The sequence below is a fragment of the Aricia agestis genome, chromosome 2 (assembly GCF_905147365.1).
Source record: "Aricia agestis chromosome 2, ilAriAges1.1, whole genome shotgun sequence".
NCBI classification, from domain to species: Eukaryota; Metazoa; Arthropoda; class Insecta; order Lepidoptera; family Lycaenidae; genus Aricia; species Aricia agestis.
This window is the reverse complement of record NC_056407.1, coordinates 11,655,999-11,683,877: the sequence shown is the minus strand read 5'-3', so window position 1 is coordinate 11,683,877 and position 27,879 is coordinate 11,655,999. Positions and strand designations below refer to the sequence as shown.

Genomic DNA, 27,879 nt, shown 5'->3' with positions numbered 1-27,879 from the left:
CCGCGCACCTGTACGCGTCCTTATAATTTCTCCTTCCGACAGTACAGATAGTGCACAAGATAATAATATAATGTAAAAATTGTACCTTGACGCAGAGCTACCCAAAGTAGACCGTAGATGTGCCTGTTTGTACCTTGACGCAGAGCTACCCAAAGTAGACCGTAGATGTGCCTGTTTTAAATACATTAAGTAGGTAGCCCTGACACGCGTGAGGAAAAATGTCATAATAAAACGTGTCTACGCTTGTATTATAATATTTTTGTAATTTAATATATTTTCCGCCGTGTAACGAAATAAACCACTCCTTCATAATTTAGCAAATTCAGAAGTTAAGGTTGAATTCATGAATAAGAATTCGAGGCAAATTTGTTTAAGATGGGTTTTGTTAGGAATTTTTCTCCGGCTAATTTTAACCTTCCATTAAGAATCCCGGTGTTGCAATCTTGTTAGGCATGTCTTTGATAAACAAAATGATTGAGGGCTCCGGCTTTTTAAAGTTTGAAGCCTGCATATTTTATGAAGCCTGCTTTTAAATCCCTTTTGTTTCGCAACGAAAATTTGAAATCATAAATCCTTTTTTCGTGCTGAAAATATGTGCTGCGTTAAATAGTGTGGCATTTTGATGAAGAATTGTTCATAATAATTATTGACTTGTTAATAATAATAATTATACAAAGTATAGTGTAATGACCTCAACTTTTCGACAATTATTGTAATTGTAATTTGAAATGTAAACAACTGTTACGAAATTTATAAAATTAATTAAACTTGAATTGTTAACTACGAATCTTTTACATAACTCAAGAATTATTTTACCTAATGAAAATAACAGCCCCTTTTAAATTACTTATTGCTCTTATCTTAATTAAAAAGCATAGATCACAGTAAAAAATGAAATATTTTCATTAAATTAAAAAGGCGTTCGCTTAACTCAATTTCCTCAACCAAACAAAATAAGACTGTGTACTCACTCGTTTGTTTAGAAGGTCGCTTCCATTAGCTCAATTTTGGAGTTTCCTGAAACAAAAATCAGTTTAATGTAAAATGTAAGGCGGAAGCCTCACTGAGTGGCATAACAATGTATTATTCAAAGCCCAAAGGGCTTAAGATTATAAATGTGATGTCCATACTGGCGGGGAGAGAAGACAGATTTATTTTGATATTGTTCTTTCCGGAGTATTTTTAAAATTGAAAATATAAAATATGTGGGCAATCTCTACGCGATCCCATGGGATAGTAAAGCTTATTATCCCATGGGGTAATAAGCTTTACCGCTATGCATTAAAGGAAGCTTGTTTTCCTTTTCGCACCTAGCTCCAATATTCTATTTTTCATTTTAATGTTTAAATGCCAGATTGACATTCTTTCGCAGAATGTTACGAAGTGTAATTTTTGTGAAAGGTTTTCTTTCGTCAAGTAAATATAAGACGAAAATAGTCTATATTAGAAAACTGTACCACCGGTTGACGGCATGGGGTTCTTATGTACTTAAGTAAACTGACTTTCTATGAGGTTTCTTTGTCCCTTTCTATAACTCTATATTCCTTTAGCTCTATGTTACCGTTTACATTTTCAAGATTAAAACTTCCCTCTAAAGAAGAGCAGGTCATCGCAACGATTACCTTAAAAGCTATCAAGCATATAAGATATATACCCGGTTTCTGAAAGACCTATGTGAAGTTAGCAACCTAGTTCAAGTTAAATTATTTTTATATATGTCATTTGATTGTACCCTGAGTGTAGGATTGTATCGCAATTAAAATCGTTTGTACCTCAATAGGGTAGAAATGGGGGGGTGGTAAAATTTGCTTAGCAACCGACATAAAGATTCCGGAATTTCAATGATGTCATCTGGAAGAGCATCGTTTGTACCGGATTGTACCCTTTTTTAAAGTATATTTTTTTTTTATTTTACGAAAAAAAAACAAAAAAAAATTTTTCTTTAAAAACGGGTACAATCCGGTACAAACGATGCTCTTCCAGATGACATCATTGAAATTCCGGAATTTTTATGTCGGTTGCTAAGCAAATTTTACCACCCCCCCCATTTCGACCCTATTGAGGTACAAACGATTTTAATTGCGGTACAATCGGGTACACTCCGGGTACAATCGAATGACATATATAAAAATCATTTACCTTGAACTCGGTTGCTAACTTCACATAGGTTTCTGAAAGGCAGATCAACACTAAAATTAACTAATCGCCTGTTAAATCTCTTGTCAAGTAACAATTGGGTTGCTAGAAGCACGGTTAGTTAGTTTAATTTGATCAGCGCGTCAGTTGATGGTAGATGTTCAATTTGACTCGAGAATGATATGTCAACCGCCATTTTGGGTTTCCGAAACGCTTGTCAAGCCGTGATCATAGATTAAAGGTTTGTTATGATTTACGTAATTCAGTACTTAGTTTATTGTTTTTAGAATACTAAATTATTGTAACTTAACTATTTTTGACTAAATTAGATGGTAGTTTTAATATTTAAATCTGGCCACACTGACAACGTGCAATCCCAAGGCTACGTTCGCTTCACTTGGAGTGGGGGTTGACGGGTAAAAATTGTGTATAAATACCCCAAGAGCGTAGTATGATGCGAATTTTGACGGAAGAACAATTGTAAGAGGAATCTCTGCCCGAAAGTGTACCACTGTATAATATTGTAGAATAAATGTATTTGAAAGTCATCATGCAGTTTCTTATCAGGTTTGTCAAAAGCTGTGGCAACTAATCGGTAATTGTGGGTGAATTAACTAATGAATTATTTTTTATGTGAATCTACATTTTCTTTTTGAACCTACGTTACTATATCTATGTATCACCCTCTGTACTTTTTATTTTTTACTGTACTTTTTACTTTTTATTTTACTATTTTCTTTTTGAACCTACGTTACTATACCTATGTATCACCCTCTGTACCATATTTTTGCAAATAAAAATTATTATTATTATTATAAGGTTCGTAAACACATTTATTGTGAAGTTTTTATAAAAATTCGTAGGAAATACGTCGATTATGCAAATAAACTGTTTTATTTGCAATACTCGTTTTATTTGCAAAAATGTATATTATAATCAATTTCATTACTATAATGAAGAAAAATTTAGGATTCGATATCGTCTGAAAAATTTAAATTCGGAATTCTGACAAATGAACGAAAATAACCAAATCGCATGTCAAATCAAAATGATCACAGATTAGTTAGTTTTCGTCTGATCAATGTTTCAAAAAGATTTGAAATTCCCAGAACATTTTTGAAAACAATGACAGTCTGCAATTCCTTCTTTTGACATTTAATTTGTATTTTTGATAATAGTGAAGCAATGGACGAAAACAAACAAATCGCTAGTCAAATTAAAAATGATCATAGATTAGTTAATTTTCGGCTGATCAATGTATCAGAAACTCAAACTGATTTGTCATCCATGCTAAATTAACAGCAGTGTTAGTTGATCAGTGATTTGACAGGCCTTTCAGAAACCGGGGGTTAGTATTAAAATAAGTAGTGGTATACTGTTTAAAGCCTGGATTAACAAATAGGCTGCATTGTGTAATATATGCGGTTCCCAAGTGACCCATTTATCTTTGCCTTACTCGAAATCGTGGCAGAAGCTATTAATAAATAAAACTTTATAATAAAGCATAACATAAAATACTAACATAATACGCAGTAATATTATATTCACTTTGTAAATAACAGAAGTATTAGCATACAAAAAGAGAAGTTATTTTTATTTACCTAATTAAGTAAATTGAAAAGCTGCAGACAAAGAAATGGCTTATGAGCAAATTGATTACAGATTTTTTATTGTGTTCGCGAATGCTATATCTTTGAATCTAATTTAGTTATAAATGTGGAATATTATGTTTATTTATTTACTAAGCATAAGATATATAAGCATTATATTTAGACAGAATGGCAGAACCGTTACACCCGACAAAAGTGTTATAGTAAACTACCTTCCTAACCTAATAATTTTACAAAACCATTGAAGAATTATAAGTTTCAAAATTATATTAATTAATTAGATTTATATTAAGGATGTTCTAGAAAAAATACTTATGTGAAACAAATATTAAGCCTTCAATGCTTCAACGTTCACTATTTTGAGATTAACCCAAAATCTACGACTAGAAATCATAAAAACAGAAAAACTATTTCCATTTCTCCCAATCTTAACCGCTACAGTGAGCTGTAGTTTCATTTAATAGAAAAGAAAAAAAGATTACTGAATAACAAGATAAGTCTAACGGACCGTAAATACTCGATCGGATCATTCAACCATGGTTTTAGGGTTCCGACGACCTTATTATATACCTCATCGCAGTAACTACAATGTGGTTAAGATTATATAGGTTATTATATTATATAATTATTTTCAAGTGTCATTTTATGGAAATCTTTTACACTTTGGCGCTGTGGTTGTTGCAACTACGTAAAATCGGTTTTTTAAAACACGTTTTTAGTAAAGGAAATTCCACCAAAAACATTTTCATGTAAAAATGTTGCCAAGATGAGAACATAATAATATTATAGTTCGTCGTGTCAAAAAGATCCAAGTTTCTAACCTTACGTACTCAGCCCTAAATCTAAAAACTTTAATTTTACACTAAAGCGCGGCAAAATATTTGATAATAATATACTCGTAATGTGTCAGCCGCACGAGGAGAATCTAAAAACTCTAAACAGTAGTTAAAATCGGTGGCTTCTCGGCGGCGGAGATCTCACTACTTTTTGACACGACGAACTATAATATTATTATGTTCTCATCTTGGCAAAATTTTTACATGAAAATGTTTTTGGTGGGATTTTATTTCTTTTTGTAAGCTGTTTACTTGTTTTTTCTTTTAGTTCATTTTTTAGGGTTCCGTACCCATAGGGTAAGAACGGGAGCCTATTACTAAGACTTCGTTGTCTTTCCGACTGTCCGTCTGTCTGTCTATCTGTCTGTCTGTCTCTAGGCTGTAACTCAAGAACGGTAGTAGCTAGAGAGTTTAAATTTTCATAGATTTTGTATATCTATTGCTGCTGTAACAACAAATACTAAAAATAAAATAAATATTAAAGATGGGCTCCCATACAACAAACGTGATTTTTGGCCTTTTTTGCTCTATATCAATAATGGCAACATGTAGGTACTTGAATTTTTCCCAAAGTCCTTAGTTATATGTCTACTTTAATATTTAATAATAATCTATATATATAAAAATCAATTGCTGTTCGTTAGTCTCGCTAAAACTCGAGAACGGCTGAACGGATTTATCTTATCTTGGTCTTGAATTATTCGTGGAGGTCTAGGGAAGGTTTAAAAGGTGAGAAAAATTCGAATAATTGCCGGGAAAATCCTCAAAACAGCATTTTTCTATTTCCCATACAAACGTTTTCTAAATAAAATGGAGAGTCAATTTGTAATTTATTACCGCTGCATAAAGTTCAAATTCGCGTGCGCGTTGGAGGACCTAATATCGCGTTCTGAAACTCAACAAAAGTGAAAGTGAATCGCGAACGCGACAAAATTGCATAGTCTCAAAATACATAGTACATAAATAAACACAATTTTAGCTAACTTCAGTTGTTACTCTGTCCGATTATTTTTTTATTTTAGCTAACTTAAGTTGTTACTCTGTCCGATTATTTTTTTAATAAGACTATATAGAAATCGAAAGATAAATCTATATATATAAAAATCAATTGCTGTTCGTTAGTCTCGCTAAAACTCGAGAACGGCTGAACGGATTTATCTTATCTTGGCCAATTTTGATGAAATTTTTTGTGTGTGTTCGTGGAGATTCGATAATGGTTTAGATTTACAGTTTGGTCTACTGGAAAATGTTTTTTCAATTAATTTCTTATTTATAAGGAGTTGTTGATTTTGGAATGTTTTACATTAGATCCGGCGGACGGCGTTATCATCGCATTAAATATTATTCTATTTCAATTTTAGTTTGTCCTGATGGTGCTACGATTAATTTGAAAAAAATTTTGTTATTCAATTCATGTGCTGATTAAAATATTAAATAAATAACACATAGGCTACAATTTTAACCGACTTTCAAAATGGGGGAGGTGTTATGTTCGTTTTCTTATATTCAACGATTACTCCGCCGTTGGTTAACCGATTTTCAAAATTTTTCTTTTGGTATATAGGGTATCATCCCAATTTGGTATTATATTCAGAAAAGTGATGATCTGATGAAGGATCCATAAGTAATCGAGGGAACTCCTCAAAACTTATAGGGAAACATATGGTGACTTCGGTTTCGTGAGAAGTATTCTAAGCATATGCTACCAACAAGTAAGATTTTGCACCGAGATATACCTGGTATACTGTGGTTCGGAAGGTGCTGAGAGAATTCCGGATTCTTTATAGATACAAGTTTGGGAGTTTCGGCGTTGTTTTAAGAACAGAAAGCATATGCTACTATGCAAATTACATTCTTCATCATCATCATCATCATCATCACTACCATATCATAGTCTTTTAGATCGAGACTCGAGTTTGTCAAGCGATAATTAAAAAAAATCTATATCTACCTAATATTATAAACCTGAAGAGTATGTTTGCTTGAACGCGTCAATCTCAGAAACTACAGGTCCGATTTAAAAACTTATCTCAGTGTTAGATAGATCATTTATCGAGTAAGACTCATCATTTATCGAGAAGGTTATATTATATTATTACTCTAAGACTAATACGACAGAAGAAACTCAGGAAAATGTGGGAAAAACGGGGGAAATATTTTTTATGGGAAAATGTACCTACGGATTCTGTAAAATTTCTAAATTACGCGGGCGAAGCCGCGCGGGACATCTAGTATTAAAATAAAATAAAAAAATAATTAAAATCCCATACAAAAAACACAATTTTTTGCCTAATTTTGCTCTATAATGGTACGGATATAGGTTAACTTGGGTTTGATAATTTTTTTGTTGTTTGAGTACTAATATTACATACCAAATATCAGCTTTCTAAGACTTCAGGAAGTGCCCTAACAGTTTTGATGATCGGTGAGTCAGTGACCAAATTGTGGGTTTTTGGATTCCTATAAAATCTAAAGTATAATAGCTACGATATTCAAACTTTGCGCATTTAATAACTATACCCATGTCACTATATCTTAAAAATTTCAACTATCTGGCATTATTCAAACCAAAGTTACGAGGGTTCAAAAATACGACGAAACGTTTCGAGAAAAGGTAGGTAGTGCCCTTGCGCGCTTCGCTTGGCTCATCTTGGCGGGGGCACTCCCAGATGTCATTATTTAAGTATAAAATAAGTATCGTTTTAAAATTGAGGAAATTTTCTATACGCAAAGATATATCAGTACACAATTTGATAAAGTCTGCTCGATAGAAAAAAATCTCAAAGATGACTGTTATAACGCTGTTTTTCATAATTTTACGGCTAAATTACACACTTTCTAGAAAAAAAAATGTAGTATATGTTTCGTAACCTAACGTAAACGATTTGATATATTTGATTTGTGTAATACTAAAAACAAAAGGTTTTTATTCCTATTTTCTATTATCAAGGCACGCGGCTAGCGCGTAACAGCCACTGTACAAGGCGCGCTGATATGAATGTTATTTTAATGTCCTTATACGTCGATATTCGTACTGACTGACATCGACCTGCTTATTTTAGGGACTACTGGGCCTTAAAATATATTTTTATTTAATTTGATAGTCACTAACTATAAATTCTACTAATATTATAAATCCGAAAATCCGTTTGATTGTTACCTTTTCACGCCCAAACCGCTGAACCGAATTTGGTGTTTGATAGGGAGATACTTTAAGTCCCGGGAAAGGACCTGGATTTTTTTCGGAAAAATATACGGTTCCCGCGCGTAAACGAATTTTGGCGCACCGGAGTTGCGGGTTCCTATAGTATAAATGTCAAACAGTTGAGAAACACAGACGTGTCTCTGAAATCAAATTCGCTTAACACACAAACAATTTTAAGTTTCGTGATAATATTATTATACTGCAAAACAATATTTATCTATACTTAATATTATAAAGCGGAAGAGTTTGTTTGTTTGAACACGCTAATCTCAGGAACTACTGGTCCAATTTGAAAAATTATTCCAGTTTTAGATAGCCCATTTATCGAGGAAGGCTATCCTACTAATATTATAAAGGCGAAAGTTTGTTTGAATGTATGGATGTGTGGATGTATGGATGTATGGATGTTTGTTACTCTTTCACGCAAAAACTACTGAACGGATTTAAATGTTCGTTTTCTTATGTTCAACGATTACTCCGCCGTTTGTTAACCGATTTTCAAAATTTTTCTTTTGGTATATAGGGTATCATCCCAATTTGGTATTATATTCACAAAAGTGGTGATCTGATGAAGGATCCATAAGTAATCGAGGGAACTCCTCAAAATTTATAGGGAAACATGTGGTGACTTCGGTTTCGTGAGAAGTATTCTAAGCATATGCTACTAACAAGTAAGATTTTGCACCGAAGTATACCTGGTATACCGTGGTTCGGAAGGTGCTGAGTGAACTCCTGATTCTTTATAAATACAAGTTTGGGAGTTTCGGCGTTGTTTTAAGAACGGGGAGCATATGCTACTATGCAAATTACATTCATCATCATCATCATCATCACTACCATATTATACCATGCATCGTCCCATGGTTATCAAGCTATAATTAAAAAAAATCTATACTTACCTAATATTATAACCCCTGAAGAGTAGGTTTGCTTAAACACGTTAAGAGGATTCCACACCGCCCTTTTTTCCATACAAACGTTGTCCCCTGTTTCCTCCCTGGATAATGCTAGTAGAGTTATAATTTTTTTCCTGAATATCTACGGCCACTAATACAATGTCCCTATGTTTTCTTTTTTTTCATAATTTAATTATTAAATAAGATATGAACGTTCAAAAACCCAAAAAAATGGCCAAATTTTCCACTGTGTTCAAACGTCCAGAAAACAGATTTGGCTAGATTATACAAAAAAAGCAAAACATAGGAACACAGCTCAAGCCTTTTTTTAATATTTAATGAAAAAAGTACTTAAATCGGTTAAGTTTTGGAGAAGGAATCAGGGGACAACGAATCGTTGATTTTCTGGATTTTCTGCAGTTGTCTCTATCGCGTTCTGCGGTATAGGCCTAAAGTAAGAGAGACAGATATAGATATTACACGTACTTTTTTTTCATTTCTCTAGCCCCTGTTGTATCCTCTTAATCTCAGGAACTACAGGTCCGATTTAGAAACTTATTTCGAGGCGATTAAGGCTATAGGCTATAATATATTATCACGCTAAGACTAATACGACCGAAGAAACTCAGAAAAATTTGGGAAAATCGGGGGAAATATTAGAAAGGGTTTATCTCATGAACTACTAGAGCAATTTTTATAGCAATATTTGGCACAGATATATAGTAGACCACATGAAGGGAGTATACATAGATATTTTTTATGGAAAAATGTACGGTTTTTGTAAAATTCCTAATTTACGCCGGCGAATCTGCGCGGGACATCTAGGCGTGATAAAATATAACGTAGGTTATATTTTATCACGCTAAGACTAAAAGGAGCGAATAAAGTGAGGAAAATGTGAAAAAACGGGGGAAATTATTTGAAAGAGCTTATCACACGAACTACTGGAGCAATTTTTGTTATTTGGAATAGATATGAAGTAGACCACGTGAAAGATCATGGGCTAGTCATAGTATACGATGAAAGATGTAAAAATAAAAAAGTATGCAAAGTGTTAGTCCATCCATCTAAAAGTGACAATTTTGCAACAAACTTTTTGAATACATATTATTTTATTCATTTTTAGGGTTCCGTACCCAAAGGGTAAAAACGCGATTCTATTACTGAGACTTCAATGTCTGTTCGTCTATTCTGATTTTTTTATAGACTGTGTGTTTCTGTTTCCGCTATAACAACAAATAGTAAAAATAAAATAAAGTTAAAATTTAAGGGGGGCTCCCATACAACAAACGTAATTTTTTGGCCTTTTTCTCGCGTAGTCAATAAAGGCACTATGTAGGCACTTGAAATTTTCACTGAATCCTTAATTTTATTTGTACTTTAATAATTAATAATAAAATAAAAATAAAAAAAATATTTAAGGGGGGCTCCCATACAACAAACGTAATTTTTTGGCCTTTTTCTCGCGTAGTCAATAAAGGCACCATGTAGGCACTTGAAATTTTCACTGAATCCTTAATTTTATTTGTACTTTAATAATTAATAATAAAATAAAAATAAAAAAAATATTTAAGGGGGGCTCCCATACAACAAACGTAATTTTTTGGCCTTTTTCTCGAGTAGTCAATAAAGGCACCATGTAGGCACTTGAAATTTTTACTGAATCCTTAATTTTATTTGTACTTTGATAATTAATAATAAAATTAAAATAAAAAAAATATTTAAGGGGGCTGCCATACAAAAAACATAATTTTTGCCTACTTTCGCCCTATAGCGGTACGGAACCCTTCGTGCGCGAGTCCGACTCGCACTTGGCCGATGATTATTTATTGTTATTTATATCAGACTACATAGGCCCCATATTAACAAATAAATTGTCGTTAATCCGCGATGATGCTGGAATATTCATTTTTTTTTCTAAACAAGTTAGAGCGATGAAGTGTATCAAAAGTTGATAGCACGGAAAGGTTTGAATTATTGAGAGATTGCGGTGCTGACCTAGATAAAGGAGGCATTTTATCTTAGTTTCGCAAATAGGTTTCAAGGAAATATCGATCTTTTATGAAAATTTGCTTAGAGCGTTTCTTAGCAGACCTTAAGAAAAAGAAAATATACCCCGATTGTTGCTGTTACTCATTCTTTTAATATATAATAATAATTATTATTAAACTATGTGAAGTATGATTTGTGTTTTTTTTTTTACTTTGAAAGAAACGTAAAAAAAACAAATTCCTTATTATAATGCAGTGTTAGATGTATCTAACCTGTAGGTAACATTACAACAAAAAAATGCGTTTGTACAAAAAATCTCAAAGTAATCTAACCGCCTTATTGAAAGGCAAAAGGGTTGATTTGTTAGAGGCGTAATTTGTAAAATTGTGACATTTATCATCATTACTCAGAAATATAATATATATTCATATCATTACTCAGAAAGTTGAATTAAGTTAATAAAAAGAATTCATCGTACATTTTATCTCAAAAAGCTCAAGTTTAACTTTCACAAGGAGACGAAGGTACAAGTTCTGCTCCAGCGAACTCACCGGATATAATCAAGTTGCCTTCGAGTTTTGATCGCTAACTATCTAATAAGTTAAAATACGTCCGATCTCATTATTTCTTACCTACAAAGGTGAAAAGGTAGAAACCTACATCTAGGTTTAAATTTTTGTTATGTATATTGTATAGTCAGAGAAGTTGATTCATAGGCATATGGCAGACCTACGTAGTTTGGTCGTGTTATGTCAATCCCAGCCATATAGTTAATATACATATTTTATATATAAAAAAATTAAACATAAGTAATTACGGAAATTATTATGAGAAAAGTGATAATTTTTGTAGCTAATTATCTCTCTGAAGTTTGGAGTGAAATATTGGAGCAAGCTATAGACATTGACATTAAATCCTGGAGATGTTGAAGTCCTAAGGTGAACGAAGGTCATCTTCGAACATGCTTGGTCCACATACAATGGGTCGGCGGTCCGGATGCGGACCACGGTCCGCCATTTGGTGACCCCTGGTATAAACCATGCGACTTCAGTGAGCTTCAATGAGTTCATGGCATAAAAATTTGGATCTCCTAGAACCTCTCCAATTGGATGCCTAAAATAAATTCAATGTGTCGTTTACTCTGAACACTATTATGATGATGATAAACCAACAACGAATTTCTATTTCAATAGGAAAATTTTACGAAAAGTTCCTTTATACTTCGCCGAATACATTTTTTTTAGTTAACCGACTATTACTCAATAACTTATGAAGTCTTCTTAGCCGTGATAGTTTTTCTTTTAAATTCAGCATATTTCCTACTTCCGTGAATTTTTTTTACATTTCCAGAAGCAACCGTTTAGCTGGTAGAAGGAGGAGACACTCGATTCTAACGATTTTTTCCACTTTAAAACTAATCAATATTTCACAATCGGATCCCTTAATCGGAAAATAATCTATACATACTCATTATATTTAAAAAGAAACTATCCAACGACACCCCACACGATGGGGTGGATGCGAAAAAAAAAAATCATCCCCGCTTGATGTGCAGGGAAGGTACCATAAATAAACATATTTTTAAAATTTCATCTACCATACTGTTGGCATCATTAATATGTGCCAAATTACAGCTTTGTAGGTCCAATAGTCTCTAAGCAAAACCGCGGACAGACAGACAAACAGACGGACAGAACGAAACTATAAGGGTTCCTTGTTGACTACGGAACCCTAAAAAGGAGGAAAGATGGAGCGAAAAGATGTCGAAAATCGAAATGGGATGAAAATGTTGGTTGAGTTAATAAATTGCGCTCTTTCTTACGTATCGAAACAAAATTATCGTGTAGATCGTGGCCGATACGAGCTTTGCGGGCAAAATCCAAGATCGGATTCTTGATAGGAATTGCGGTCCATTCTTATCAATAATAATATTCTTTCACTAAAGTGAAGTTCATTTTAATGAAAGAATATTGCCTTATAGTAAAAGATATGAACTTAAATCGACCTTCACAGGTGAAAAATATTTTATAACAATTTGTTATAAAATATTTTTCATTCCATTATCAGCTCTGTGAAGGTCGATTTATATACAAGAAAATAAATCAAGAATGGGTTGCCTAAAAATCGTACAACACTATAAATTGATGCAATAGTACAGGGTGTTTTTTGTAAATTATAACTCCACCAAAAACATTTCATGTCAGATGTTAACTCCATGACCACAAAAGACTTGCTCTGTGAAAAAGACATCAGATCTAATGTAGAGCCAAGCTACTGAATATACGCGGCCTGACTCTATCGACCCTAACTCCAACAAATTCTACATACTATCAGAAAGTATGTATAGCTTTGCGGCTGTTTCGCTACCGTCGTGGAGGTGAAGCGAATATTTAGTTTCTGATCTGAAGTAAGTAGCGAAACAGCCAAGGATGGCCAAAGCCAATCTATTGATGACATCATATCCTGAAAATATGAACTATCTGCTACAATGGAAACCAATTCTAGGAGGGTTAAAAAAACGGCGAAACACGAAAGAAAAGGTAGGTTTGCGCCTAGCTTGGCTCGGCGGGGACACTATAGTGTGACGGTATACCGTGTCCCCAGATTAAAAATAGTCTGACCATGATTTTTAGGCAATCTATTCTAGAACGATCTATTTTTTAATATACTAATATGTTGTATAAAATATTTTTCATTCTATTTTCAGCTCGGTGAAGTTCGATCTATGTTCGGATCTTAGACAAATTTCTCAATTTTGTTTTTGTAGTACCATTAGTTAATATGAAATCACAAACACTTATTTTTATATTCCAACGAGAACGACGACCGTGCGAACGACGAAATCATATTTAATTAGAATATTCAAACAACATTAAAATTTTCTTATCTACAAGATGTAGTCTTTCCTTCCTCTGTAGCCTAATCTACGAGTGCCGCGTCCAAATGGATACAGACCAAGTCTCGAAAGGGCTATTAGTTATTAAAATTAATAAAGCTGTAATAGATGAGACCAGCTAGTGAAGGTGTAATGGAGTATGGAGCAGGAATTAATTGAAGCAGAAATGTATCATGAGTGCAGAGTGTATTGGTGCAAAGCCACGCAAGCGCGCCTGAGTCCAGCCTCGCAGTGGTATACCGACCAGCACTAGGGGCACCCGTAACGAGCAAAATCCGACGACGCACGAACTTGCGAAACTCGCCCCATAAACATTTCTTTGTGCCAAAGTGACACTTCCAATTTAAAAGTTGCGAAAGTGGAGTGTTTTGTTCTTTTGTTTTTCCCTTGTTTTAAGTGTATTGTTTAAGTGTTCAGTGTTTTGGTAAATTGATAAGCGATGATAATGACTTGCGTTTTTTATAGAAGATTGTTTTTATTCTGTAAAGACTTGTTTTCGGCGTGAATGAGATCGAAACTGGTAAGCGAATTTTAATTTTTTTTGGTAATTAATAAGCCTAGTTGATTTATTACATTTTAAAGATTCTATGATATTTATTCTAATTTAAGTATTTATTATTTTCATAAAAATACCACGAGCATGAGATGTGTGTGTGTATGCGTGTGTATGCTAAGACGCAAGTTGTAATTCAAAATGTTCAAAAGCTATGTCCACACTATGCGCTTTCGTCTTCAATTTTCGTCACCTTCTTTCATTCAACTTTCGTTTTGGCGCATTCAATAATTGAATGCGTCAACGAGCGTTCGCCAACATTGTCATTTTTGTCTTTTGGATACGGCACACGGCATGCGTCGCGGGCATGCCTCACGTTCGCTGTTGACTGCGCTATAATGCAATCAATTGACGAACAGAAAAAGGCACAGTGCGGACAAAGCTAAATACTGATTTTAACATATTGATCAAAGTAATAAGCGTTCTCACTCACTTTTCTCTGTTTTATCCTTGTCATTTAGAGCATATTAGCAAAGTTTTTAACCTACTTATAATATATTAACATAAATTAATAATTGTAAAGATAAAAAGGCGTGATGTACTAAGACTAGAATAAGATGAATTTTTCTTCCTTTCAACAAATAATTTTATAAAAGAGACAAAAGCACGATAAGGGCGATCAGCCTATGGACGTCTCCATTTAAGTCTAAGTAGTCTAGATTTAACATTAATCATGATTTAAGCAAACCTCTGAGTCTTACATTTCCGGCTTTCAAATAGAAAAGGGACGCTGGTCCTTATCGGATTTCCTTTCATAAATACGATACCTGCCTCGAGCAAATTTAATATATTCCAGTAAACAGATACTTGGCCTATATTATATAATATAAACTTGATATGTGACAGTCTTGTATGATTTTAATTATATTATATTGGTTTCTATAGGGTTGCAATAATTTCCATTAAAAAAATTCACGATTTAGTTAGCTCTTACCACATTGAACCGTGCATTTAAATTAGGTTGTAGTTCGAGATTCTATTATTGTAATAATAATTAAAAACCCAATGCCAAAGATTCCCACCAAACCAATCCCAAGTAAAATCAAGAGAAATTCTAATTAAAATAACTCTACATAAAATTATCGAAAGAAATCTTAAAACTCAAGACAAGAAAATTGAAAATTCAAGATAAGTAGAAAATTCAGGATTGGTTTCAATAATTATATTACCATTGAAGATAAATATTACGCTTTATTTCATTTGACAGAATCTTAATACTAGTGTGGGAATATGAGTGGTGGCCACAAAGGAAGATCTTCCGACCGAGCGAGGTGGTATGCTCGGTCAGGTCAAAGCCCAGGTCAGCTGTCGTATATATACCAACGCGCTCAGAAAACTTTGATAGCGCGATGCAGGAATGTTAGGCGAATTGTGGGTACCGCCACACTAGCAAAATTTATTAATTATCACGTCGCGTCGTTTCGATTTTAAGGAAAAGTTAAGATTACCCTTAAACCACACTAAATTGTTTTTGTCTTCTATATGCAATGTCTATCACTTTATACATCTATGCGAAGAGATATTATGAAATAGCAGACAGCGATAGTTAATAATTTAAAGACAATGAGGTTATGAAACAATGGAATATGGTTTCATTCTTAGTCCACAAACATTGATTGATGATTTCACACAATGATCATGAATAATTAAACTGTTTGTTTGTTTGGAAAATTAAGTATCTAGGACAAATTATATTAAAATCAACGTACTTAATTTAAATAACCACTAATAAAAATTACCATAACCACAAATAATCTTTTAATTTTATATAAGTACGAAACCGAGCAAAGTTTAAAAATACCGCAATAACAATATTTAATAAGAGGCCTCAATTTGGCGACGAAAAATTCCATTGAAATATCACTCTTGAACCTGAAAATTCGCCTTGAAATGATTAATGAATGAGACCAAGGAATTTAGAACGAAAACAGAATTAAAATATAATTATTTATTATTGTATTGGTCTTTAAACGTTCCGATAATTTCGGGAGAGAATTCAAATTAAGCCTTACAGGCCAGCTTACGATGCGTTGCGTCGTTGCAATGAAATTACGCCACATCTGCGTCGCGTCAACGCGTGATGTCACAGTCCGTGACAGAACAACGCGTCATACTCATTTAGGGTTGATTCAGACCTCAACGCGACGCGTAGATGCATTTCTAAATTTGTGCTAAATTGACAGATTATGCGACGTCTTGCAAATATGTCAAATCCACACAAATTTAGAAATGCATCTACGCGTCGCGTTTCGGTCTGAATTGACCCTTAGCGTTCCACTGACCGTCAAAACATCGCGTCCGATGATGTCATCGGACGCGAATGCTATATGAACAGGCACGTGATATTTCTAGCCCGGCCGCACATTACCCGAATTTCTGATCAAAAAAATTCGGATGCTCCGCCCCGCTCATACATTTTTACACGTAAGAAATTCTGATAGTGTGCGGGGTCTACAACAAAATGTATGAACAGAGTGCGTTCCGGCGGGCGTCCGAATTTTTTCGATCAGAAATTTCGGACAATGTGCCGGGCTTAATCGGAATCGAATAAATAATAATGGACAATTATTGGAATTTAATTATAACTAGAGATCGCCCAATGGTCGAAATTCGACCTCAAATAAAAAATTTAATTAGGTATAAGTTTGAAACTTCAACGCTTTTCTATTGATATTCTATTGTCAAAATATTGACTTTAATATTTTTAAGACATAATTCCTGCAACAGGCTCAGATTAAGCCCGGCCGCACATTGTACGACATTTCTGATCAGAAACAGTTGAACGTCCGCGCTGTCTCTTACATTTTGTACTGAGCCGAGTGAGCACGAACTCGCCGGAAGGATATTTCGGATAGTGTGCGGGGTGGCGATCCGGCGGAATTCAAATGTTTCTGATCAGAATTCCGACAATGTGCGGCCGGGCTAATACGGTTAAGTGATGACAGACTGGCCGTGTAATAATTGTGTAATGCAGTATTTAAGATTCAATTAAAAATAAAATCTAATCTAATTTGATAACAAACTTCAACCATAAATAAAAGAGTACAATTCGTGTGTATAGACTTGTCAATCGAAATTTCCTAGTGTGTATGTTGTAGTGTGTGTAATATTTTATTTGTTAAAAAAATCTATATATTAATACGTGAGCCAAAAACTTTGTATCCCTTTTGACAAAAATGGGGAAACGTACGTGAATGAAATTTTGCACAGTTATAGTTTATAATTATGGTGAAGGAGTGCATCGAGCTAATATTATTTTGAAATTATGCTTTTATCATAAATTTTTTTAACAAATAAAACATTACAACACACACACACACACTTGAGAAATGACAGATTTTTGAGTGACAAGCCTATACATACAAATTATACTCTTTTATTTATGGTTGAAGTCTGTTGACAACAAGTTGACAAATTGAGAATGGATTATAGTTTTTTTTTAAATCTAAGATACTATTAGACAATGCTTACACGGCCAGTCTGAGATCAGCTAAGTCCTAGAGACAAGAGTTGGAAAACAAATGATAAAGTCAATATTTTTTACAAAATATAGCTACCGTAGTAGTCCTAATGTCGTTGAAACTAAGGTCGAATTTCGACCATTGGGCGATCTCTAGTTATGATAAAAGCATAATAATTAAAAAAATATATTAGCTCGATGCACTCTTTCGCCATATTTAATACTATAACTGTGCAAAATTTCATTCACCAACGTTTCCGCATTTTTCGTCAAAAGGGATCCAAATTTTTTCGCTCGCGTATTAATATTAAGCTTTGTTCAAACCTACGCGACCACTTGACGCTCCCGCTTCGCAGTCGCGTGGTCGCGTAGATTTGGCTTAAGCCTTATAATATAGATTACTGGTACCTGACGTGTAATGTGTTTTACTATAATTTTGTTTTAATCAACATGTTTTATTTTTCTGCTACGAAAAATCGGTCACAAATTATTATATCGAGTGGCCTATAGGTGCGTCGACGTTGCCGTGACGCATTGAAACGCAACGACGCAGTGTGTCTTTAGTCTTAAAATAATTAAAATCCTTTCGACGGTCTCTTTCAATTAAGGTATGTTCACTAATTGCTACGAGGACTCTATACATCGGATTTTCTGGTTTAATTAACTTTATTTCATTTGGAATCGGCGCCTATTAATCGGTGCACTTCATGAACAAAATTAGGGATAGCTGTGAATAAAAACTGACAATACATTGATTAGCATCTAGGGCTTTTGTCATTTGAAAGTAATTTAAATGTCCCTATTACATTCCTTCAAGGATGATGAAATCCTTGCGTTACAATCTTTTTAATTATCACATCATAGACAGTCTGTTTCACATCTACGGCTTATATTATGCTTCTATTAATATTCAGAAGTCAATGCCGCCCCTACCTACACCAATTAAAAAACTTGAGAAGTGTCAAGGGACACCCGAATGGAACGAAGTTATTTCTTATGTTCAAAAAACTTGTACATACATAATAATATACACTCAAAAAATTATTTGAAAAAAAACGCCATCAACATGTTGAAAGTGACTGTCACGCCCAACTCGCGTATATTCGCCCGTTTATTTGCAGTCGAGGTACCTTCCTTAGATCTGTCTACTCTGCCACTAGCGCATTATGTCTGTCGGTCGATAACTTTTTTTCAGCTTACACTCTAATATAATATTGTCAAGATTCAAACTATTTTGCGTACAGTGTTTTTGACGGCTGAGAGCCATTTCAGCCTCATTAGTGAAAATAACTTGACGTGAAACATTACTCAAGATATAGATCATGAGTTGACCTACTCGAGTTATGTTGTCAAATTATAATAATCATTAATGTGCGCTATGTAATTTACATACAAATATGTCTGCAGACCTACACCACAGTCTCGACAGTAATAACGCCTGTTTTCATTTGCAGACAAGCGTCACAAGGGTAAATGGTGGTTTATACGTATATTTCGGGTTATGTGTAGTATTATATTACGTCTCTTTCATATTCCACGATCTGATGTCTTAAGCCTAATTCACATAGTCGGGATCGGTGTGATTCGACACTTATTCGAACCCTGAGCACGATTGCCGAAGTCAATAAAAATTGCTTCGTCTACAAAGAAATGTCCGATTTGAATTACGTACCTTTTCTATATCGAATTTAAGTATTAAGCATTCCTTCGTTTTTGTATTCGGGTACCAAAATGAAGTGGTCATAAAATGAAGTATTTATTTTTATTGCAAAACGTTTTTAATAAGAATACCGTAGCATGAAAGACTGCGAGAAAATTGAAAATAATATTGTGGTTTTAGTCACATAATAAATCATTTAGGTCGACATAACAACATACAAAATATGTGTATCTAGGCCAAGAAAAGTCTTAAGTGTGTACGACTAATATTGCTTTGTTTAGTTTTGGCATCCATCTGCGCATCGTCAAACCAAGGTTGACATTTTATGAAAAAGAAACAAAGAACGTTTTCCGGTTTTCCGCGTATTACTCTTCATAATGTTTCCGTTTCTAAGAAAATTTTATGAATATTAACCGATACAGCTGCGACGCATTACATTAGCCTACGAGTACATCCCACCCTATGTTCTATATCATTTAGATTTAAGACACATCGAGGTGAAGTTATTGTAAACTTCCGGTGCGTTTACACATTTTTAGAAACGGTCAAACAATCTTTGTTGTTCTATTATAAGTGAGAAATTTATTCTATAAATCTCTTTCTGTATTGCCACAGATGAACTAAACTGTTTATCTTACAAGTTTTCATTGCCAAATATCATAAACCTATAATACACAGATTTTATGCCAAATATACAGATTTTGAAGCGAAAATTCTTGAGGTGCGTCAAGACTTTAAAGGTGAACGCACACTTATCGGAGCCGAAAGAATGGAACGAGCCGAAAGAAATGAATTTAAGAATTATTTTTATGAAATCCTATGAAACCTCGCACATTTGCCCGCGTCGAATCGGTCGAATCTGGCAGGACCTCAGTAAGGCCTTCTGGGAATTCGATTCGTTCGGTTCGTTCGGTTCCGTTTAGTGGGCGTTCACCTTAAGAGTGAAATTTCATGGAGATAATGTCAAGTCTTGAAAAAGAGTGGAGGTATAATAATAATATTGCGTCACGACTCACGAGTCACGACGCTGCACTGTCACGATTTTAGGCAGAACTTTTCTTCTGATACGTACCCTGTGCACAAGTTTTTTAGAGAGTGGCATAGAGATGCGGCTTTTATAATTCTGGGCGTCACGTTATCGTGGAAGCCGACACGATAAAATGTTGGGTACGTTAAATGCTCCTATGATTTTACGCACCGCGGACGTTTTGTACGGTTCAGAATTAGAGTGCAGACGTCGTGATTAGGGATTGCAATCCGGAAAACCGGGTCCGGTAATTCGCCGGATCCAGCACCATTTTACTAGTACCGGATCCGGTCCCAATATACCGGATCCGGCGACGGGATCCGGTGTTAGCAATTGGTGGCAAACTGATATGGTTGTTGCATGAATAACTAACTTTAAATGCGTTACCACTTGTGAAAAAGCTTCTGTCCCATTCCTCAATCGTATCCACTCTTAAGATACGTTTAACGAATGAAACAGGACACAGATCGTAGTCAGGCTTTCTTTTTAATCCCAGCGCGGCCTCCTTGGCTAATTCGTCAACCCTGCGTGTGCCTTGATCCAAAACAGGGAAACCTCCCGCCTTTGCGATGCAGCTTTTCGTAGGGCCACCCTTGTTTGCACTGCTAGAGGATATGGTGAACTAAGGGTGACAGCTGATTTGGTATCGCTAAGGATATAATTAATAGGAATCCGGTCAAATCCGGTCCGGATAGAAAATGACGCCGGATTGCAATCCCTAGTCGTGATGACCTCTAACGTTTTTTTTTTTTATGAAATAAGGGGGCAAACGAGCAAACGGGTCACCTGATGGAAAGCAACTTCCGTCGCCCATGGACACTCGCAGCATCAGAAGAGCTGCAGGTGCGTTGCCGGCCTTTTAAGAGGGAATAAGGGTAATAGGGGAGGGTAGGGATAAGAAGGGAAAGGAATAGGGGAGGGTAGGGAAGGGAATAGGGTAGGGGATTGGGCCCCCGGTAAACTCACTCACTCGGCGAAACACAGCGTAAGCGCTGTTTCACGCCGGTTTTCTGTGAGAACGTGGTATTTCTCCGGTCGAGCCGGCCCATTCGTGCCGAAGCATGGCTCTCCCACGTTAAACGTGCATGTTAAAAAGTTATCGTCGACGGAAATTTCTTATTATTTTTAACAAAAAATTAAAACCGACTTCCAAGGTAAAAACAATAATTACATCCTTATAATATGAACTAAAAAGTATTAAATAATTTTTCCTATCTAATAGTGCCTTTTTCCGAATTCGGCTAAACCTCAACTATTTCTGTACTCAATCTTCATCATTTTGAAGTCGGTGCCAGTTCCAAAAGTTTCAAATATTCTGTCAGAGAACTGACGATTCAGTTATCTGGTCCTGACTTCAAAATGATGAAGATTCATCATCAGATCACAATTTTTATGAAAATGGAACAAAATTGGAGTGGAACCTAATACAACAAAACAAAAATTTCGAAAATCAGTTCACAAACGGCGAAGTAATCGTTGAACAAGTCCTCGTTTTTTGGAAGTCGGTTAAAAAGCGTCTTCATATTATTATATTCCTATACATTTTACTTCCCTATGCTATCGTTTTACCGCGCACGTCCACGATATTACCGCCACGTCCAAAATTATAAAAGCCCAAAATTCAGTGCGGCGTTGCCAGACTTCGGCACAGTGTTTGTGTACGTGCGATTAGACGTATGCGAATTTTAATTGCATAAGTTGAAAAAATGCTATGCAATAGCTTTACCGCGGCAGTCCCCGAGTGCCACATAATATAAATTTTTAGGCTGGTTTTAAAACGTTAAGCGCGCGCGTACGCATAATGGGGGTAGTAGTAGCGACCTTAATAAGACAGAATAAAACTGCACCGAAACTTTAATACCGTATTAAAATTAAGATTATAGTTTAGGATAATCGACATATTGATTCGCTACGAATAGCCCCACGACCCAGTCCATATTATGTATAAGTGGTGCCGTTTCCGTCTATATTTTTAAATTTAATCGTTCGAGAATGAAATCGCCAGATCCAGTATTTTAAAACGCAAGCATTTGTATTTCAATATTTTTATTCAGGAATCAGGATACATTCCCCACGTGTGTCATTCGTAAAATTGTATAGTATTTGAGATTTATAAAATTAGTTTCTATTTATGCCTCTGTTATTCAAATATTGCTTGTTACAATATGGTAATTAAAATTAAATAAAAAAGAGTTTTACTTCTGTATTTGAAAACAAATATTTTTAGAATTATTGTTTTAATTGTTGACCTACTGCAGTTAGAATCTATATATATAAAACTCGAAGGCTGATTGAACAAACTGATTGACATAGTGATCTATCAACGCACAGCCCAAACCACTGGACGGATCGGGCTGAAATTTGGCACGCAGGTAGATGTTATAACGTAGGCATCCGCTAAGAAAGGATTTTGATCAATTCCACCTCCAAGGGGTTAAAATAGGGGATGAATTTGGGAGTTTCAGCGTAGTTTTAGGAATTACTTTATGAGCCTATTATTATCCTGTTATTGGTACTTTTCATAGTCTTTTAGATCGAGAGAGATTAGAGTTTGTCAAGTTATAATTTAAAAAAATCTATACTTAATATTTTAAACCTGAAGAGTATGTTTGCTTGCACGCGCTAATCTCAGGAACTACAGGTCCGATTTAAAAACTTATTTCAATGGTAGCTCATTTATCGAGTAAGGCTATAGCTAGGCTATATTAATATAATATAGGCCTATAGCCTAGTTTCTTCGGTCGTATTAGTCTTAGCGTGATAATTCACGCTAAGAAGAAACTCAGGAAAATGTGGTAAAAACGGGGGAAATATTAGAAAGGGTTTATCTCACGAACTACTGGAGCAATTCTTTATGGCAATATTTGCACAGATATACAGTGTGTAACAAAAATAAGTGATAATACTTTAGGGTCTGTACGTGTTCCTTGTAGAGAGTTCTTTGTGAAAGCAGCAGCTCGGAAAGACGACATTTTTTTTCACTTTTGTATGGGCAAGGGCCCAAGCGTCACGAGTTTCCCCATACAAAAGTGAAAAAAAAATTTGGTCTTTCAGCGCTGCTACTTTTACAGTGAACTCTCTACAAGGAACACGTACACACCCTAAAGTATTATCACTTATTTTTGTTACACCCTGTAGAGTGACCACGTGAAGGGAGTAGGGACATACGCTATTTTTTATGGGAAAATGTACGGTTTCCGTAAAATTCCTAATTTACGCTGGCGAAGCCGCGCGGGATAACTAGTTTATAATATTTTGTGTTTTAATTACTTATAATAACTCCTTTTTTGTTAAAAGATATTTGCCTGTCAAATAATAATAATAAATAATAAATGTCACTCCGTCTTTTATTTATTCCATGTAATCGAATTAATCGGGAAACGCAAAATTAGAATCTCAAAACAAACTGAAAACCTAGTTCTAGCCGATGATAAATAGGATACACCTAAGTTTAAGAGGATACAACAGGGGCTAGAGAAATGAAAAAAAAGTACGTGTAATATCTATAACTGTCTCCCTTACCTCAAGCCTATACCGCAGAACGCGATAGAGACAACTGCAGAAAATCCAGAAAATCAACGATTCGTTGTCCCCTGATTCCTTCTCCAAAACTTAACCGATTTAAGTACTTTTTTCATTAAAGATTAAAAAAAGGCTTGAGCTGTGTTCCTATATTTTGTTTTTTTTTGTATAATCTAGCCAAATCTGTTTTCTGGACGTTTGAACACAGTGGAAAATCTGGCCATTTTTTTGGGTTCTTGAACGTTCATATCTTATTTAATAATAAAAGAAAACATAGGGACATTGTATTAGTGGCCGTAGATATTCAGGAAAAAAATTATAACTCTACTAGCATTATCCAGGGAGGAAACAGGGGACAACGTTTGTATGGAAAAAAGGGCGGTGTGGAATCCTCTTAACCACCGGCGTTTGGCTGCACCTAGTTCTAGCCGCTATAACGAAGGCTAAACCTAGTTGTAACCGAAGATAAGTAGGATACACCTAAGTTTAACCGCATGTGGCCGGCTGCACCTAGTTGTAGCCGGGTAAAACTAGGTGTAGCCGCACTTCGGCTATTAGCCGTAATATATGTTCAAATCTATTTTTTTCTATTAATGATTTGATTGAATTAAAAATATTGAAATTATTAAGATTAGTAAGTCAAATAAATAATAATTTCTACGCACATATTTTTGTCTGTGTAAGAATAATTACGGAACTGTGATGCTTATTCTATCATTGTTACTATAAAACTCGGCTAGAAGAGTGCCAATTATAGGTTTTTTCCCCAACTTTTTCATTTCCACTCGAACAAAGGTCTTAAAAGTAAGCCCGTATAAAAATAAGAATGAAACCAGAGTAGCGTTACTCCCTTTTGTTTGAAAAATATTATTGACTTTGATGGTGCTTTGAATACAGCAAGCGTTCATCGGTGATTGAAATAATTTTATTACGAGGGCAAGTTTGAGGGTTTATTTTATGCTTGAAATGTTTTATTATTTCGATAAAGTGAGTAATAATTTTAATAGGAAATAACTTATGTAGGTCACAGCTCACAGCTGTTAGACCAAATGTTATGTTAAAGAGGTGATTTCTTTTTGCTAAAGGGCAATGTGAAAATCTATATAGGTACCGTTATAATTTTTGCAGGTTTTAATAGCAAAATAATATTGTAAACATTAGAATGTTCTTTTATAATTATTATTAATAATAATAATAATAGCTCCCACACCGGTTTCAGTGACGGTGGCTGGTTTTATTGAAACCAGGCCAACTACGCAGTGGTGTCCAAGTGTGTGCGCAGTACACAAGAGCACTCTCTATTCCTTTACTCTCATAAGCCAGTGGGACGGAAGACCGACACGACCGGTGAGAGATCAGGCGCAGGACCGACTTTTTGCATGCCCATCCGACGCATGGATCATCTTACTTGTCAGACAATCAGGTGATCAGCCTGCATTGCCCTAACCAAACTTGGAAATAACATGTTTCCAAAGCGGGAATCGAACCCACGACCTCCAAGTCAAGAGTCGCGCTCTATACCACTAGACTACGGAGGCATTTGTAATTATTACTTGTAATAGAATATAAATAAAATTATTTAAATCTATCTCCACAATTGAAAAGTTAAATAAATTATATACGACGAACTATAATATTATGTTCTCATCTTGGCAACATTTTTACATGAAAATGTTTTTGGTGGGATTTCATTTCTTTTTGTAGGCTGGTTTACGTTGTTTTTTCTTTAAGTTCATTTTTTATGGTTCCGTACCCATAGGGTAGAAACGGGACCCTATTACTGAGACTTCGATGTCTGTGCGTCTGTCTGTCTCCAGGCTGTAACTTAAGAACGGTAATAGCTAGAGAGTTGAAATTTTCACAGATTATGTACATCTGTTGCCGCTGTAATAACAAGTACTAAAAACAAAATGAAATTTATATTTAAGGGGGGCTCCCATACAACAAACGTGATTTTTTTGGCCTTTTTTGCTCTATATAAATAATGGCAACAGATAGGTACTTGAATTTTTTTCAAAGTCCTTATTTATATGTCTTCTTTAATATTTAATAATATAATTAAAATAAAATAAAAAATTAAAGGGGGCTCCCATACAAAAAACACAAATTTTTGCCTAATTTTGCTCTATAATGGTACAGATATAGGTTAAGTTGGGTTTGATAATTTTTATGTTGTTTAAGTACTAATATTATGTTACATACCGAATTTCATCTTTCTAAGACTTCAGGAAGTACCCTAACAGTTTTGATGATCGGTGAGTCAGTGACCAAATTGTGGATTTTTGGACACCTATAAAATCTAAAGTATAATAGCTACGATATTCAAAATTTGCGCATTTAATAACTATACACATGTTATTATATCTTAAAAATTTCAATCAACTATCTGGCATTATTCAAACCAAAGTTACGGGGGTTCAAAAATACGACGAAACGTTTCGAGAAAAGGTAGGTAGGTAGTGCCCTTGCGCGCTTCGCTTGGCTCATCTTGGCGGGGGCACTCCCGTGCCCCCAAATTGTTAGGTCACAGTTAAAAATTAATAATACGTTGTTTCTTGTGACAAAAATTACCAATTTTATAGCCATAGAAACACAAAATAATCAACAGTACCCCATGGCGAGTTTGAAAAGGGTTAGGCATGAATATAGATGAAGCAAAAAAGTGTGTCAGATTCACACTAAATGGGGGTTACCCTGCGCTACCCATGTAAAATGTATTTAGTAGGTATGTTATACTCGGCGTTACCTGCGACTTTGTGAACGGTGGCGTTAGTAAAAGCTTACTTATACATTTTTTTAAATTATTAAGAATTTAAAAAAAAAACCCCGCCAAACAACTTTAAAAAGTAGGTAATGAAATAATATTTACCTACTGCCTTTAAGTTCAAATAATTCCTAACTTGTGTAAAGTAATATTTTAGTCCATAATTGTTGTCACGATGTGTCGGGGGACCGCCAAGTAAACTACAACCAACAACCGCCAAGTCGCTGATTATCTCCATTCGGTTCGCTGTGAATTGATCCTTAAACTATAATGTTATGTGAAATCTCAAATCAAACATCTACTAGGGTTGAGTATGTAAGGTTAGAAACTTGGCTCTACATGAAATCTCACTACTTTTTGACACGACGAACTATAATATTATGTTCTCATCTTGGCAACATTTTTACATGAAAATGTTTTTGGTGGGATTATAATTTTTATTGAAATACGAGAATTCCTAAATGTCCTAAATACAATATGTTAATATTCTAAACTCTTTCTTGCGTTAATTGTATGAATGTAATACGCTCCACGCACAGTGGAAGTCCGTCTTTGTGTTTAAGTTTATCATTGTTTTATATTTTTGGACATTGAATTATTGTCTGTACTAGGAAATAAGTGACGCGGAGGCATGAACGAGTGGGGTGAAACCCCAGTATAAAGTAACGTCATATTGTATTGTATAAACCAGGGGTTCCCAAAGTGTGCGCTGCGGTGCCCTGGTGCGCCGTGGAAAGGCAATTGCGGCGACGTGAGTCTATCCTCCACCATTATCCTAAACCACAAATAATATAAAATTAAATTTTTATATGACTTGTGTAAAGCAGATAGATGATTAACTAATAACTAATACAAAGTAAAGAGTAGGGCGCCGTGACAAAATATTGTGACGTGCAACTGCGCCACAAGCTGGAAAAGATTGGGAACCCCTGGTGTAGACTATAGAGTCAGACCTTATCCAACCTTGCTAGAGATAATGCTAGTTAGTATCATCGAGTATCAAGAGACTAAAGCTAAGGCCAAACCTACGCGACCAGGCGACTGCGAAGCGGAGCGTCAAGTTGTCAAATGTGTGTTTTGTATACAAAAAACACATTTGACAACTTGACGCTCCGCTTCGCAGTCGCCTGGTCACGTAGGTTTGGCCTAAGCTTTACTGCTACGAGTCATCAGTAACAGTTATCTACAAACTAGAGACAATTATTGTGAAGTAAAACTGTGAACATTATCTGCAGGCAACCTTTGTGAACCCAAACCGAAAACTATAAAAAGTGTAGCTGTATTTACCTGTGACTTATCTATCTCTGATTAATAATCATGAG

The 27,879-nt window shown here is 34.9% G+C and overlaps 1 protein-coding gene across 1 annotated transcript in view; it reads left to right on the top strand.

Annotated features, from left to right (window-relative positions):
* Nucleotides 1-13,815: 13,815 nt before the first annotated feature.
* The window catches only part of LOC121738852 (zwei Ig domain protein zig-8-like), a 50,323-nt gene continuing 36,259 nt past the window's right edge, over nucleotides 13,816-27,879 (top strand). The window contains exon 1 of the mRNA XM_042131116.1: nucleotides 13,816-14,091. The gene's annotated coding sequence lies outside the window, so the exon portion shown is untranslated. The remainder of the gene's footprint in view (nucleotides 14,092-27,879) is intronic.